The following is a 7,448-nucleotide window of genomic DNA, read 5'->3' as shown; positions in this document are numbered from 1 at the left end:
ATTAAATACTTTATTTGATAATACTAATAAGAAAAAATTATAATTTTCCGTATTTATTTTATTTCAAAAATCTTAATGTAATTTATAATAAGCTTCATTGAGCTTTGTACCCACAGTAAATTTAAAATACACGAAACACAATTTTTTTCTTTTATAAAAATAAATATTACTTACTTTAATAATTATGTTCAACTCAATATTACTAGTAATAAACTTTAAATATTTATATATGTATATGTAGTTGACCGTAAAAATTGATATATAGGAAGATGGTCAGGGTATAGTTGTAAACTATTTTCGTTTCACTTGTGACCGCAACCCTGACCATCTTCCTATATATTTTAAATATTTATGTGTTCGTATAACGAACACATAACCTATTATTTTAGCTTGTTATAAGAATTACTATAATACAATATTATAATATTTTTTTTGGAATATCTAAAACTTCATTCATAGGGATGTTTTGCCCAAGGCACGCGGTCGTACTGAAGGTCTCCAAACTTATTATTCTAAATTTTGAAATTAAAAAAAAAATACAATATATTATCATATTATATTTTTTTGGAATATCTAAAACTTCATACATAGTTTTAGATATTCCAAAAAATTTAGGAGTATGTTTTTAAGCAGGGATGCTCTGCCCAAGGCACGCGGTCAGACAGCTGGTCTCCAAACTTATTATTCTTAATTTTGAAATTAAAAAAAGTTATCTTTCGATGATATAAAAAGTATAGAGTATAATCGGTATGGAACCATTTAGATATCAACCTTTCTGAATCTAATATATCCCCATATTTTTTATTATTCTAGCAAAAAGTCATTACACACAAAAAAAATAAAATAAAATAATCCCTTAAAGAGTTTAAAAAGTGAATACTAGTGTAAAAGTTCGACAACATTTTTTTTATTTTATGTATGAAAATCAGAAAGACAGTGAAAAAAAAAAAGATATAAGGCAAGATATGTAATACCTATATAACAAAAGAAGAATTACTGTGAAGGAAAGACGAACAAAGCTTTATTTATATTGGCTGAAATGGCTGCTACTGTTTGAATTACCTAATAAATAAGTAAATAGCTGTGGTTACCGAAATACGATTGGTAACGTCGGGCAGTAAGGCTTAACTTGGACAGGGACTGAAGGAGATGGGTCTAAGAAGGGTCCCGAATCCATCAATAATTGAGGACCGACCGGCCCTATGAATGGCTAACAGTTGTGCGGGATATTGCACATCTGTTTGCTCTGGGTCACCGGAGCCAGATGTAGCCAACACCAACTGTAATCACGGATCCGCTCTCTCTTCTGTCTTCTTTTTGTTTATTTCCAATATCAAGTCTTATGTTTTTAGAGGAATAACAAATTTTGTTATATTATTTACTAGTTTTTAAGGATTATAAAATGCGGCAGGTGGTACTTAGTTTTAAACCATTTATATCCTACTATTTATTTTTTATTAATACTCATATGTAACTTTCAGTATTAGGAATAAATTAATTATTTTTTATTAAGAAGTAATTACTTCTTTAATTTTTTTTTTGGGGATGAATTACTTCTCTCCTCTCCCTCCCCCCAATACAATATATTTTAAATATAGAATTATCAGTATCTTTTAATAATACCCCACTTATTCCTGTTGAGCAGATCCGTTACTTAGGACTAAATCTGGACAAACGACTGACATGGAATCCTCATACAAGACTGAAAAGACAGGAAACTACTCGTCGATTCTGACTATTGCAACATTTACTAGACAAACGGTCTAAATTGCCAATCCATTACAAAAGACTGATCTACATGACAATTATAAGGCCAATCTGGACATACGGAGTTGAGCTATGGGGCTCCACTAAACCATCGAATTCCTATCGAATCCAATCCTTGCAGTCCAAAATCCTTCGTAAAATCCTTAATACTCCTTACTTTGTCACGAATCAAATCATCCATCAGGACCTCAATGTCCCATATGTTGCCGATTTGGCCAGAACCAGATACCACTCCTTCACTGATTCATGATAAACTTCCCAACCACCCAAACCAACTCGTTTCTTAGCAACTGGCTTCTCCTTCACTACCTAATAATCCTCCTAGGCGTCTGAAAAGAAGATGGCCTCGAGATCTTTTCCTTTAGAAATGTTTCTTCTAAGAAAATTGATAGAAGAGTTCTATCAATGGGTAGATTCTCCGCAAGTTTGTATCATGTCATAATGCCACTTACAGCAAATTAACTTGATGTGTGTATATATATAATTAGTTACTCTATCTCTTCAACGACAATACCTATTAAGCCGAATTATTTCAGTCGGGTTTGAAAATAAAATCGTACTCCAAGTGGTTTAAAATAAATGTTTTCTAAACACTAAGACAAATAAGGAATAACTGAAATATTTGTTACCTTAATTGTTATTGTTTTTTGTTTTTTTAGTATCACGATAGATGGTTGGCTATTTCGTAATATAATAATATAAAATAACTTAAAAACATATGATAATTTAAAAATCAATTATTTCTTAAGATAATCAAATGTTTATCACGAGTTAGTATATCCACTATAATTATACTTACCACAAATTAAATATGCTCCAGGTAATAGCTGGTGTATTATAAAGAAAATAATTAATTTATTTTTAGGCAGAATCAATTTACCATTTATTTATATTGAGAAATAATTACTTTATTTTTTATAATTAGTACTGAAAATTATTATATTTGTATCATCTTGGTATGAGATTAAATAAAATTGAATAAATGATTGGCAATAAATATTTAATTTGATTTTTGTATACATAAATATACGTTATATATTGCTATGTATCTGTTCGGGATGCCAGAATAATCGTTGAAGGCAATTATCCAAAAATAAGTTAGTTAATTCATATGGAGTCCTGCAAAACTAATAATTGGATTCTTTTCAAAAGACTTTTCGTTTGTTTACCAGTTACCAATTAAAATATCTTTATTTTTATAAAATATCGTTACCATTAATCATATAATGTAATAAGGGTTGGTGTTGTGTAATATAATAGTAAACAAACTACACTAAGGAAATAAGTATTTATTTACAATTTATTGATAAATGATGTTATTAAGATGATTGATATTAAGAATTGCTAATACCTCGATACATATCAATATATTTATAAACATTAAACTTTTATATTTAAAAATGAATTGAATTGATTATTTAAGTTAATTTTTCAAAATATCCCCCTTTTTTTTAGTCCCATTGTCTGCATGAAACCCATGGACGTTAGTACAATCCTTTCTCCTCAAACAATACCATATAATCATCATAAAAGTCCTATAAGATTCGGTCACTTGTAAATGGAATGTTTTTATTGATTTATTTAAAATTCTAATTTTGTGATTTCATTGTTTGTTTTTATAATATCAGATTCATTATTTTCATGAATTTTAAATAAAGTACTTAACACATCGAAAATTTCAGTGACATATAACATGATCATTTCACGCATAAATTAAGAAGTAATACTATTTTTAAAAAATATTTATGTTTTTGTTACTTTATCAAATTAAATGTATTAATTATAAAATTAAATATATATGTTTCATTTGAGCGTGAAAACTTTCTTACATATTGTTGGTAAATTGCTGAGCAAGTGCTTAGCAATCAATAATCATCTTAAAGAATGAGCTTATATGAAATAATGATAGACACAGGCAGCAAATAATGAATATTTTAAATAGTAAATTACTAAATTAAGCAGTAAATACTCATTTAGCATGTATTAAGTCCATAAATTTATTTAACATTTTTTTCCAAGTCCCGACTGGAAGAAAGCCTATTAGGCTGTGTTGCATACAACAGGTGATTTGAATAAATAGCCCCAGATTTCCAGAGGCCATGTCTTACTTAATCCTGTTGATCCCTTCTTAGGACTACTCCAGCAGTTTTTCTCCAGAGTGTCTATTTTATCTTCATCCGAAGTAAACTTGGCGAATCCTACCGAATGTTAACTGTCAGCAACGTTTTCGTGCATCGATTGAATCTTATATAAGATTTCTTCTGATTGTGTAAATAAGTGGATTTTTTGTATGCACATTTTTTATTTTCTGCGTATGATGTCAACATTTGAGGAAATCATTCATTACCGATTTTTTTTTTATTTAATGACCCCGTTCCTTAGTCATTTCTGACATACGGGGGGAGGAGAAGTTATCCATAGGTAGCCAACCTATTCTATCCATTGAAACGGCCGTGGCCCGAAACCTTTTATGAATGTCCTATTCTGGCAATAGTCAGCTTCCCCACCCACGTAAATGTAGGTCTAGTGCCCAAGAAGCGCCAGGATTCTGCTTTGCCTTCCACAGGAGGGCTGCAAAGCTTGGGTTAGAGTCTCAATACTGATGTAAATATTGTTTATGGGTGCGTATTGTGTGCCTTATTGTTTAAAAGATGGGTTTATTAAAATATAATTTTCTTAATGTTCTGGAAAAAGTATTGTGTAATTAACTCAGTATTCATTACTTTATGAATATTATACTTTTTATTTTATTACCTTCATTGTTATGATTTAATTTTGTTTTTCTTATTCTTTCTTTAATTGGCAATGAATGAATTAGAACGCTAACACTTAACTCTAATGATTATGGCTGCTTGGCATTTTTGTTCTTAAAAAAATTAATATATAATTTTAAAAAGTTATCAAGTGCATTTTTATCTTGACATCAATTAATATCCAATTTTTCCAATTGGAAAAAAAAAATGAGAAAAACCTATGGTGGAATTATTTATTTTAATTTTGAAAATTCCGCGAACAATTCAATTCAAATACACCTCAACAAATTATTACACACGAGATTACAAGAAAAAGTGTATATTTCTAAAAACTAGGAGGCAGAAGTATTCCACATTTTGAACTGAAATTATTTTTTCCTTCGGCTTATTGTCCTTCTTTACTTTGAAATGTTGATATCATTTTAAATTACTCTTTTCCTCAAGCTAAAAACAGTGACACACGGAAAACATCTTTCTAATAAATTTCCTGGAATGTTATGGAAATAACTTTTTTTTTAGTGGTATTCCACCTTTTGAACTGAATTTATTATTATTCTCCTCCAGTATTGTCTTTCCGTTCTTTGTTATGTTTCTTTTACTTTGAATTGCTCTTTTCCTACCACAACAGTAACCTACTGAGAAAATCATTTTTTATAAAAGTTCAAGGTATTCATTTAGGTTCACATACTTGGTTTGTTCGCCTACCGAAATTATTCAGCTTGTTTCAATTATGTGTTCTGATAGTGAAAAAACAAAGGATTACTTACTTTTCTTAATCGTTTCGTATCCAATGGCATCGTAGCTGTTTTGTAAGTTGAAACCATGGTCTGTTCGAATTCAGAAACTGACCACCGCAATGAAACTGCTTTTATTTTCTAACCTGTCGGATTAATTGTTTTCTGCACAGAATAATGACCACATAAGGCCATCGTTCATTCAATCATATCTACTCCTCAGTTGACCTTCTCATTTCTCTTAAGACAACACACATCAAATATTTTAACACTATCGTCAGACCTAACAGGGCCAGGCTTAGGAACCAAGAGTGCAGAGACGGCGAGAGGAAGCCTGCAATCCGAGAAGAATCTAAGTATAGGTATAGGGTATACCGCAACGGAGTGCGTTGCCAGAAGAAGAGATCCTAGGACGAATTTATTGTAGAGGAGTCAGAAAAGAATCCTTGGGGTATCCCGTACTAGGTGGCTCTGGGAAAGATCAAGGTGTTACAGGTCATGGTGGCTGTTATAGTGAGAGGTGCTCAGGCAACCACCTTGGAGGAGGCTCCCAAGATGTATACAGACTATACGTACCTTAGGGATGATACGTCCCAGGTTAGTGCAGATGATGGAATGGTTAGACGCACCACGTTATACCCATCAGGTACAGATCTATGTCCACCATGGGATATGTGGGACCTTCACCTTGCCGTGAACAGGCAAAGGATCGGAATGGCTCCAGGACTAGCATAGATCCTGCAATCCTCAAAAACAGTAACCCTTGCCACCTAATTTTTTTCTTTTAATTTTGGTATGAATGTGATCATTTATCACTATTACAACTGCTGAAGGTTGAGGCAGATTGTAACACTTATCAGTAAATAAATTTATATTGTTATTAAAAAAAAATAGGTGGAGCCAACTGAAACTAAAACCGCCGTTACTAAACTAATAATTAGTGTAATAACTAATTATTGGTTATCTTACTATAAGAATAGTTTGTCCGTTACATATTGCATTGATTTATTTTTTTTTTTTTTTTTATAAATGGAATCTGACTTCCTAAACAATTTATCTTATCGGAAAAGTCGACATTACGTCTACCAAACCATTTAAGACAAAGATGAATTTAACATTTATTTCAGAATGAATATATTTTTTTGGAACCCAGCGCTATTGCACCTACAGCTACAGAACATTTCTGACGACGATTGAGGTGTTTTTGCAACCTCGGTGCAATTTACGCAACAATACAACAATAACACAAGCCTTTTTTTTTTAAATTATTTATTTAATGTAATTTACAACTGTACAAAATAATACAATAGGTAAATATGTAGTATGTTTCATATACACTTGAAAATCTTCGGAAGGAACCACCCATTGGTGGTACTTCAAACATTAATTTAAATTAGAAGGTCCCGTGGCCATCTTCTTTACACAAGCCTAAATCGAAACGTGGTCCTATATTATGTCCTACTCTTCCTTTATCTACTTCTACTACTTTACGTCTGCTACTGCTTACTTCTGCCTCTGATATGATCCTTAACTTGTGTTTCTTGCGCATTTATTTTTACAGTTGTGAATGCTATTAGCCTTTGCCGTTGCGCCTGGCGAACGGTATCAGAGATCGCAGAAGGGTGGAGATATTTAGTTGCTTGGTGAGTTATTGAGTCCGGACTGCCAATACTCGCTTCCATTTTTCACTGTCAGCTGCTAACCACTAGCCTGTGCCCGCTCAAATACCGAAAGAATCGTGTTTTAGATCCTGCTACGGAGAGATTTCTGCTATAACAAAATACTTTACCTTCAGTCTGTATGTTTCTCCCGTGAAATCAGGTTACTCAGCCTGAGTTTATCTATTCTAGAGATAAATCCGGAAACGGCCCATGTTCGGGCAATATGTAAACCTAGATTTTAGTTTGCATTAATATTATTAAATAGTTCATATTACTGGTGATGCATGATTTAGCAAAATATTGGTTGGTTGATCATTTACTGTTATTTAAGCTACTAAAGGCTATGTTCAGAACATTAAACAAAAACTGTTCCACTACAACCTATCCATACGGCCTCTTGAATCCAGGCGCGCAATACCAGGCGGTTAAATGCTATGGGTGTCGGCTGTCAGAGAACCTCATAGTACAAGAGCCGGGAAGAAGAAATGGCAGTTGTCTCACCCTAATTTCTGATTATTTCAATGAAAACTATG

This window comes from Halyomorpha halys, unplaced genomic scaffold (genome assembly GCF_000696795.3).
Source record: "Halyomorpha halys isolate HHAL.00 unplaced genomic scaffold, Hhal_1.1 Scaffold906.1, whole genome shotgun sequence".
In the NCBI taxonomy this organism is placed as follows: Eukaryota; Metazoa; Arthropoda; class Insecta; order Hemiptera; family Pentatomidae; genus Halyomorpha; species Halyomorpha halys.
Note: the sequence above shows the minus strand (reverse complement) of the source record.